The sequence below is a fragment of the Magnolia sinica genome, chromosome 4 (genome assembly GCF_029962835.1).
Source record: "Magnolia sinica isolate HGM2019 chromosome 4, MsV1, whole genome shotgun sequence".
Classification (NCBI taxonomy): Eukaryota; Viridiplantae; Streptophyta; class Magnoliopsida; order Magnoliales; family Magnoliaceae; genus Magnolia; species Magnolia sinica.
Window position 1 is genome coordinate 24,423,399 of NC_080576.1, and position 11,538 is coordinate 24,434,936.

Sequence of the window (11,538 nt, forward strand, 5' to 3'; positions counted from 1 at the left end):
TCAAGTGGACCACACCACACGAAGCCGTGGTAATCAAACACCTACAGTTGAAAATGTCTCGAGGGCTAAAGAAGTTTTGGATAATCTAATATTTGTGTTACCCTTCGTCAATGTCTTTGTGACCTTATTAACAGGTTATATGACAAATAAACATCAATATGACCTTAAGAAGGTTTTAATGGTGGACATCATTATTCCATTATTTCCCATGGTGTGATCCACTAAGGGCGTGTTTGGATGGTCCCATCCCATGGGATTAGATTGTATTAGGGTGGATGGCAGGTAATGATGGTGCACCGGTGGATTGCTATATCGGGAATCTATCACCTAGTAGGTTTGGCCCACTGGCCAATCCTGGAATCTGCCGACGATCCCTTCCAATCAGTCACCCAAATGTCCGGGAAAAATAGATGTGATTAGGAGGGATTGGGTGGATTTCAAGGTAATGATGGTGATGTCGGTGGATTGCTGTTGGCAATCCCATGGGATTGCTCAATCCAGCAGAAGTTCAATGTGCTGTTTGCACGCCGCCAATCCGGGATTGCTCCTCTAATCTCTTCCAATACAATCTAATCCCATCCGGTCTGCCCGGCCAAGATCCACTTAAGATTTGGATGTACTTTAATTTTGGGCTTATGCCTAAAATAATCTGTAAAATGGGTGAACGATCTGGATAAGACACATACAAATCGGTGGACCTTACAGATTTTACTGAATACACTATATCATACTAAGTTCCTTGTAATTGGTCATTGGTGTAGGGACATGATGAGTTCAATCACCATCTTCCTCAATGATAACTACTCGATCACCGTCTTAGAAAAGAAAGCGAAAAATAGAAATAAATTCTATAAAGTTCGTAATTTGATTGATTAATGAAAAAACCAGTCCATAACCCTTTAAATAGAGATATTAAGTGTTGTTCAATTTGAATTAAACTACAAATAAAACTTTTTAAAATTCGTAACTTACTATAAATAGTAAATTTACTTTTTATAATAAGTGTCTATGTGGCTTAACCACATTATTCTCTTAATTATTCTAAGCACTTTTCATGTTGGAGACAAATCCTAAAGCCCAACGGATGAAGAGTTATAATTAAACTAAAGTGACTAAAAATAGTAAAAACGAAATAAACATGGAATTTGGCCGTCGATATGATGGAATCTCGCAAATTTGGCGTGGGCAACTTGGTGGTTGGATAAAGTAGCTCGTCCAACCTCAAAATCATATATGGTACGTCGAGTAACTCATTACGGTTTGCGAGATATGCATGTTTTAAGGTTATGACGGTCTTGATGACTTCCGCTTCCAATCAGGCCTTTTTTAATCCATCTTGAACATGAAAGTGTCCACGACCTGCTCTACATAAGTCCCTCCACTTTAAAGAACTCGTCCTTGAGTTCTCGTGTTGCTTTGGTTCTTGATACTCGATCAGTGCCCCGTAACGATACCGGATCAAAAGTTATGATCAATTTACGATCCACCTTCTTTTGGTCCAACCATGTATGGGAATGTATCTATGACACGTTTTACATTAGACACCTTCACTTGAAAAAAACTCATCCTCGAGTTACTTAAGGAACTTGGCTCATGATTCTAGATAACTTTCGACGCCGATGTTTATTAGTTATTTTCTTGTAATTGGCATTAGGCTCTTGCTGACACAACACATATACTCATGTTTTCCTTGACTTGACTAATATCAATCAAATCCTTCACTCATGCCTTCAAGATCTGACATTCTTTCTGACTCACCTGACAGTGAAGGCGGTTGGGCAAGCTAGCCCAGGGACAAGGCCTACGTGATGCTGGATGTCCCTCATAAGGGGCAATCCATCAAATAAATCTTCAGGTCAGACTTCTTTAAATTCATTAAGGAAAGACTTTAAACTTGGAGGAATGTCTAAGGGCTTCGATTCTTCACCCTTTACCACTAGGGTGTATACCTCGTCGTCTTCCTTGAATTCCTCCACGAAACCTCGAATGGTCAAGAGGGAGCTCTCCTCCACTTTAGAAGCTTCGGGGTGTTTCTCTGGTGTCATAGGGGCAAGGATTATCTTTCGACTGTCCTTAACAAATATGTAAACATTGTCTCATCCTCGGTGGGTTGCATCATAGTCTGACTACCATGGTCGATCAAGTAACATATGGCATGCTTTCATGCCTACCACATCACAAAGCATTTGATCTTTATAAGTTTTACCAATTGAAAACGAGGCAGTGCATTATTTAGTTAACTTGGTCTTGTTGACACTTTTAATCCACTAATTGAAAAGGGGGAATGATATTTTGTTGTAGATAGTTGCAACTTCTCCACCATCACTTTCGAGATGATGTTCTCGCTACTACCACTGTATATGATCACATCATAACTTGGTTGTACACCATGTATGGAATATATTATGTCATTGTGGATGTAATTCTTTTCGTGGGGTGTACATTAATCGCCTCACGACTAGAGATTCACCACGATCATTGTCCATCCATTCTTCATCATGTGCTCCTTCTTCAGTGGCTTGTTCCTCTTTATCAAAGTCAGGGTCTTCTTTTACGGCCTCACCTTCAATGCCCCATTTGTTAATGGTCAAGTCGGTGGCGAGGCATTGAAGCTTAGATGGGTCGCTCCCATTGGTTGCAGAAGGTTGAGGATGTCCTACTACTAGTTCTTTTCCTCGTGTCAGTTCTGAATCTTGATTGAGACCTGTTATGAGGGGTCGAGTTGAAGGGTAAGGTTGAATAGGAACTCTTGCAAGCTGTGTTTTTGCCCTACCTGCCAACTGAAGTAATTCATCCACAGTCCTGACTGGGTGCATCTGAACTTGGTCCTGAATCGCCGAGCGTAACCCACCTATAAATCGTGCTACCTTCTATGATTATGTTTTTGACAGATTGTTTCGTGTTGTCAACCACTGGAATTTTTCAGTGTAATTTATGACAGTTCGATTTCTTTGTTAGCAATTTTGGTATCTCTGGAACAATATATGCTCGTAATCACTAGGGAGGAATCGTGATCGAAGAAGGCGTCTCATCCGTGGCCATGATGAGATGGGTGCCTTGTTCCGTCAAGCACGTGAGAGTTGTAATTACTCCCACCATATAGAAGCACCAGATTTTAATTTGAATGCTACTAATTTCACATTTTTATGCTCTGATACATCTATGTAATTGAAATATCGTTCTACTTTGGCAAGCCATCGAGGAAATTTTCTATACGTAATAATCCATTAAAACTAGGAAGTTCGGCCTACGTAATAATCCATTAAAATTAGGAAGTTCGACTTTACCTCGATAGTCTCTTTCAATATGATCTGTATGATCTGCTCCATGGGTGGTCATCGGGTAAAGAGATCATCGAAGTCCTCATCGCTAGAACTCGCATTATCCTGGTATAGCCCTAGATTCACCACTGGTAATGCTCTACGGAAATCGAGGTTGTGTCGTAACCACGGGCGGTTAAGCATCACTTTGAGCTCAGGATGGAATTAGCGCATCTGCAGAGGCGGTCGAGGTTACCTACGGGTCAAATGACTTTCCCGTGGAAAGCTTTAATTCTTTCTTATGGTCATTGAAATTAGCCCTCGCATGGTCAAATGAATAACACTTATTATAAAAAGTAATTCCTATGGTCATCGGAATTAGCTTTTGCATGGTCAAATAACTCTCTCGATGGAAAGCTTTCACTCTTTCAAATAGATAATAAATCCTTGAATCACCGTCCATAAGATTTTGATTCATTCTGACATTACTTGACATAGGTTCATGGGGAGACCTCGCTCTGATACCAATTGATGCGGGGATGAACGTGATGAGGTCGATCACCGTCTTCCTCAAGGATAACTACTTCGAATCCACGGAGTTTCTCTGGACTCCTCACGAGACTTCTCAAATCCATGAGGAAAAAGCAAGAAATAATTCTAAAAAGTCAAAATAATTTATTGAATATTGATCTATGGAATAAATGAGTCTATAACTCTTTAAATAGGGATACTAAGACTTGGAATAAGTTTAGGAATTAAACTATAATTATAACTCCCTAAAATTTGCAACTTACTATAAATAGTAAATTTACTATTTATAGTAAGTGTCCTATGTGGCTTAACCACATTATTCTCCTAATTTTTCTAAACACTTTTCATGTCGGACACAACTCCTAAAGCCCAACAGATGAAGAGTTATAATCAAACTAAAACTTACTAAAAATAGTAAAAACGGAAATAAACATGGAATTTGACCGTCGATATGATGGAATCTCATAAATTTGGCATGGGTAACCCGGAATAACTGGGTTGGTTGGATAAAGTAGCTCGTCTTACCCCAAAATCACATATGGCACGTTGAGTAACCCATTCCATTTTGTGAGATATTCCTGTTCTAAGATTCTGATGGTCTTGATGACTTCTGCCTCCAATCGGGCCTTCTTTGATCCATCTTGGACATGAAAGTGTCCGCGACCCACTCTACGTCAGATTTGTACTGACCCCTCCAGTATCAAGAATATAGGTATGGGATGGTACTGATGAAAGCTTATGAGCCCCATCATGTATTTGTTTTATCCACCATCTTATCCATTTTTCCATGTCATTTTAAGCCATCAACCCAAAAAGTAGATCCAGAGCTCAAGTGGATTATGCCAAAAGAAACAGTGGGGATCCACCCACCCTTTAAAACTTCTCATGAGCCACATAAGTTTTAAATTAAACTGATTTTTATGTTTTCCTTCCATCCAGGTTCATGTGACGTTGTGAACAGGCAACCATGGGCATTTAATTGCTAATGCTTCCCGTGGCACGGTCCACTTAAGCTTTACATCTGCATGCCTCATTTATGGAATCATGCCTTAGTATTAGCTCGCAAAATAAATAAACAGTGGGACCAAACACATACATAATGGTGGGCCCATAATGTATATCATGGAGTGCCCCAATAGCTTTTTGGATCTTGACCAGTACCAGCTTAGTACCGGAGGGGTCGCTATCAAATCCAAGTATGACCCGGACACTAGGCTGCCTACATGGTTACCCCATATGGTGGGATTTGGCTGAGCCACATGCGGCTGTTAGGGATGACAGGTTCAGTAGGTACTCAACCTATCAAACAAGTTTTGCATTAGGCCATCTCGGACAGCTGCATGTGGCCCAATTAAATCCTACCACATTAGGTCACCATGGATGTCGGTCAGGGTCATCATGCAATCCAAATTGATTGTATGATGAAAGTGACGTGGATTGCTTGGTGATGTAACGGGGCGGGATTTAATAGAGCTACGCTATTCGAGTTGGGCCCATATGCAAACCATATTTGAAAAAGAAGCAATGGTAATATGGTAGGATTTGATTAGGCCACGTGCTACTGTTAAAGATGAGCCAATTGATGATTATTAGATGGGACCCACGTGGACGAGCTGATGACCTCCTCCCTCTCCCTCTCTCTCTCTTTCTCTTTCCTCGTAATAGTTTGCGAATTTACTTGATTCAAATACATTGCATATGTTAGAGAAATATCTTTATTAAATAAAAGTAATGGAATACATTCCATGCATGCCCCGTCATCTTACTGTACATGTAAAGTACCGAAAGACACGTGGAATCCGCAGCATGGTTCGGCGGGCAAAGGCTTCAAATATGTATGATGAATGACTCGACCAGGAAAGAAGATGTTTCTTTAATTAAAAATGGACTATCAGTGAGCAACTCAAATAAAGATTGGATCCAATTTCAAGAACAAGAAAGGAAAGTCTACATTCTCGACTGGCAAATGGAAATTCTACATAGCTGTTTGTTTTTTAAATGCCAATTATAAATAGTGGTAAATAGCTAATAATAACTATAAGGGGTGTTTGAATGAGAGAAAAAATACTTATATAATTACACCTCAAAAACCACATCCAAATGCAAGAAATTGAACAAGAATCGGGTATCATTAAAATCTATACATCCCACCATGATGTATTTGCATGATCCACGTGATCATCTGTTTTACCATTTTATTTTAGGGCATGAGCAAAAAAAATGAGGCAAATTGAAAGCTAAAGTGGAACACACCACCAGACAAGAGGGTGAATGGCATCCATCATTCAAATTGAAACATTCCTAGGGCTTACAGAGATATGTAGCTATCATCCAATCCATTTATAAAATCACATGGATCCAAAATTTTTGTGGCCCTCAAGAAGTTTTCAATGAGCATTCAATCACCATTACTTCCTTTGATAAGGTCCGCCTAAGATTTGGATCAGCTTTATTTATTGGCTCATGCACTAAAATGAGCTAGCAAAACATATGGACAACATGGATAATTATACACATGTGTGTGTGTGGGAAAAGGTACTATGCGCTCGACCGCACGATAAGCTCCCGTGAGGTCGAGCTATGTGGGCCCCACTGTGATGCGTGTCGACCATCAACATCGTGCATTTGATGGGTCCCCTCTAAATTATGGGATATCCCAAAAATCAGCCATATATGGAACTCAGGTGGGCCATACCATCTAAAATCATGTGAAGACACCGTTAAAACATATAAAAGCACTTGGTGGGGCCCACTTGAGTTTTGAATGCTACTGAAACTTGGTCTGAACCCTCATCCAAGTGGGACACACATAATGGATGGGCTGGATTTGCAAACCACATCTCGGTGGGCCCAAAAAATGATTATGAATGTTTTAATGGTGCACGGCCCCTCCCCACTTCTGTATGTGGTGTGGCCCACAAAAGTCACGAATTGACTTGATTTTTGAGACCTAGGCCCACGATGGAATGGTGCATCTGACTGATGGGGTAGATGTTCGAAACGCATCACGGTGGGGCCCACACAGCTCGACCTCATGGGACGGACTCGTGAGGTCGAGCGCATAGTACCTTTTCCCATATATATATATATATATATCACGTTGCAGGACTACTGTCTGTGTCGGACGCGAACAGTCTCCACTTATATCACAGTGGGCCCCACAATTTGTACATGCCAAAATTGTATGAATATATTCTCCACAGCCCGAAGCTTTACAAACGAGCTCCCTATCACGCATCATAACCACTGCTGAAATTACATGTATCACTAGTCATGATTTATTTATCATAAATTACATTAGTAAATAAAAAATCAAACAGCCCCTTAATAATAATCGGCTCAATACCTCATGTACGTTCATTCTAAATAAAGCTAATAATGATTTTAGAATTTATAATTTTCTTTGCAACTAAAATAAGAGAAAACTTCAAATTAAGGATTTTTTTCCTCATAAATTTCGACTATCTAAATAGGGCTTTTCCATGAAAATGTTAAAAGTTTCCCATAATATAAGTATAACTTCTTTTATGAAAGATATTAACTCACACAAAATATTTTGGGAGAATCTTTGAAAGGGGAATGAATTTTGAGACTTTTTTTTTTCTACAAATAAATATTTTTTCTTGAAATATAAATTCAATTTCAAAACATTTAAGTCCCAACCGTCTAACTTGAAAGATAAAGGAAAAGAAAAAGAAAAAGCAAAAGAAAATTCATTACATGGTGTGCTATGAGAGTGCTGCAAATTTTCAAAATTTCAAATTTTTTAAATACATGTTACCAAATTGCGACTCTCACAAACCTCCCTTGGGTGGGCGGAGATGTGCGCATCGACTGTTTGGCCACTATGTTGAAGAAGAAAGAAAACTAAATTTTCTTTCGATTTTGATATTTTTAAAAGCAGTTACCTGACTGCAATCATGTCTTAGGATCGGGCACCAGTTGCCGGTTCTAGCCATTGGATTAAAGAAGTAATTTGAGATTAACTGACCGTTGCAAACATCAATTAAAAATAAATCATAAAAAAGTGTCGCTTGACCGGTCGAGGGCTGGTACACGACCAGTTGTGAAATGGCTCGACTCATTTTCCAGCGAGTTGAGGTTTTGGATTTCCGAGGTACTCGACCAGTCGTGGGATGTGCTCGACTGGTCGAAGGTGCCGCTCGACTGGTCAAGGATTCTGCACAACCAGTTGAGCTTATGCAGATTTGAGTCCGGATCTTGTGTAGACTGTGGAAATTTGAGGCGGTTTTTGCCGTGTTGCGAAAAGGAGTTTCATAAACTATAAATAGGGGTCCCTAACGCTTTTCTAGGGTATGAAAGAGGTAATGCAAGAGAGTTTCCTAAAGCTTTGTAAGGATTTGTTAAAGGGTTTAGGGCTATCAAAGGTGTGTGAGAGTTAGAGAAAGAGTTGTGGAAGGGAGTCGACGTCTCGGCGCTTCTACGTTCTCGTGATCAGTGAGATCTCTTCATTTTCTTTTTATTATTTTATTGTTTATCCACTCCTGTGTGAGTAAAGAAGGTTTGATCCAAGCGGTGTGTGCTTATGATCGGTTGTAACGTTCTACTTGATAGTGGATTGTTGATCTGGATGAGGTCCCGTGGTTTTTACCTTTTTGAGGGTTTTCCACGTAAAATCTCTTATGTCATGTGGTTTATACTTTGATTGTTTTCATTACTTTATTATCTCATAATTCTGGACCAGTTGCCGGTTCTAGCCATTGGATTAAAGAAGTAATTTGAGATTAACTGACCGTTGCAAACATCAATTAAAAATAAATCATAAAAAAGTGACAAAAATAAATAAATTAAAGATGGTTTTCTTTCTTCAAACGTAGGCGTACAACAATAAATCCAGTAATCAATTGTTGCTTGAACCCGTGACTCGTGTTGGAACTCCAGCAAGTCTATCATTGAGGCAAGACAACAGGTGCTTGTTACTTAACTAGATGAAAAGAAAATGTAAGAATTAACTTGATCCAAAACTCAAATGGGCCACTGTGCATAACCTTGAAGTTTTAGGTATAATTTTTCATTGTTCCCATTGGTATGACATATCTAAGTTTATCATCGGACCGACACTATATGGACAATGAGCATGAGGGTTCTCACCTGATAGACTGAGTGAATTTTACATATATAACGTGGTGGGCCCATGGAGTGGATTTTACATATATAACATGTTGGGTCATAGAGTTGTGTGTTCTATAACTGAAATCCTCTCTAATACCAGTTTTATGCCCTGTTTTGTAATGTAAAATACGTAAGTTCTTTGGTGTTCAGTAGTTTTATATGTAAAATCCAATCTATCCATCAATCAGGTTTTATCCACAATTTTAGGTGATAGGAATATAAATCAGTCACATTCATAACTCAGGTGGACCTCACCAGTGGAACAACGGGGGTAGGATGCCAACCATAGGTTTGCATGTGGGTCACCATGGTGTATATCTTTCATCAAACCTGGTAGCCATGTGTAACTCACCAGGGTGAAGTGAAGAGAAAAAAAAAAATCAGTTTGGATGATTGAAAATGCTGGCGGACGACACCGCGTGGTGTTTGGCGCATGGTATTGAGAAGGATTAGGTGCGATGGGCCCAGCCTAGTATTAGTTCCTTGAAAGATAGATTGGATGGATGCAAATTGCCTTTGCCCTCACTTATAGGAAGATCGTGCATACGGAGGCTACATGGAGACCTACTGTGATTCCTATGTGATCTACTCCGTCCATCAGTTTTGTGAGCTCATGTTAATACATTGGTACAAAAATGATGTAAATCCATCACTCACGCGGGGCACACCACAGGAAATAACAAGAATTAAACCCCACCATTGAAATCATTTGAACCACATAACTAAGCTAATATTTGTATTTTCAGATCATTTTGATGAGAATAACCTTAATTATTAACAGTTTGGCTGGCATATAAATATCGATCAGTCAGGCTTTAGAAAAGTTTAAATGGTGAGCCTTTTCATCTCATTGTTTTCCAAGTGGCCTATTTGAGTTTTAGATATGATTTATTCTCAAATTTGTATTGTAATGTTAGGGGGGTAAAACTGACAAACAGAGTAGATTTCAGATACTGTGTCGTGTTCTTTGGCATGCTTGCGTTGGTAAAGTCTTGCTCGGCAAACTTTGTAGGCCCACCATGATGTAGTTGCCTTATTCACGCCGTCTATCCATTTTGTCAGCTCATTTTAAGAAATAAGTTTGAAATTGAAGCATATCCAAAGCTTAGTTGGACCACACTATAGGAAATAGGCGGATTTGAATGCCTATTGTTAAAATGGTAGGCTGAGTGAAAGATACATCGTTTCAACACTGAGGTCTTGGCATCAGTTCCCTAATGGGGGTGGCTAATAGTGAAGTGTGAATTAACGGTGGGTGTACTAACAAGCTAATAAATAATAATTTATTTTTTTCAAAAAAAGAACGATGGGAATTGAATGCCTATTGTTAAAAATTTCTTAAGAGCCATGTGAGTTTTGAATCAAGCTCTTTTCTGATCCATCTTGGCCATGAAACTGTCCGCGACCCGCTCTACATCAAAGACAAATAAACAATACCATAAGGTCTACGAAGGTTTCAATGATGGATGTTATAATCCCTTTATTGTCCACTTTACATTTAGATATACTTTAATTTTGGGCTCATGCCTTAAAATGAGCTGAAAAAAAATATAGATGGCATGCTAAGGCACATGCATCATGGTAGGCCCCACAGAATTTTTTTAAGGTAATGAATTATTCTGTATACAATGGGCGTCCTTGAAGGAAATGTGGGTAATGTGGATTATTTAAAAGAATATAATTATTAAGAGATTCTTATAGCACTCTTAGTTAAATTGAGACTTTTATACAACCCAGTCGATTGATCTGGACTGTCCATTAGATACAGCATGAGTTGCATGTGCTACCATGCAAATATCATACTAATAAAATGATCTTAACTAACTGGTAAATGGCCTCCAATGTGGACGGTCAAGATCATTTAAAATTTTAGTTCTAATCAATTATTCTTTCCATCTATTTAATAGCTGCCATCACGAATTACTGATGATTCTAAATGTTGGCTTCCATTAGTCAATCTTGACCATTCCATCCATAAGTTGGAAAATTGATGGCTACAAAAAAAGGGCCTAATTTAAGATAGATCTGATCCTCAAATTCAGTCTCACTTTTGCTTGGTAGCCCTTGAAATGTGTTCTAACTTAATGGACGGTTTAGATCAATCTAGTGGGCTGTCGAAATTACCGATACCATCGTAAGAAGGGTTTTTAGAAGGGTTTTTTGCGTACCTTTAGTCCTGTAAAGTCCTGCTTTTATAGGAGTGAGAGGTCTCGGCGTGAGGGAATTTTCTCCCTGATTTCTAGGAGATTTGATTTGTTTGTCATCCGTTTACAAATACTTCCCGATCCCGAAATTGTCAGAATCGGGAATCCTTCTACAAGATCTTCGGGATGGTATTCAGGATTACACCGTCTCTCCCTTGCTCGGCTCGGCCTCAACCGACCCTGATATCAAATCAGTCTCTGCTGGCTACAAGGATGAGCCTTTTTACCTACTGTCGGATGAAACAGAATCGGTTTATAGCCGATGTCCTTCCTTAGTCCGATAACCGACACTAACCGGCCTTACGTGGGTTGGTTTTATGGTCGATCAGGTGGCTTTTAGCCTTTTGGGCCTCAACCGGCCCCTTTAAACATTGCTGCCTCATTAGCGGAATTAACTTTATGTGTCTTAT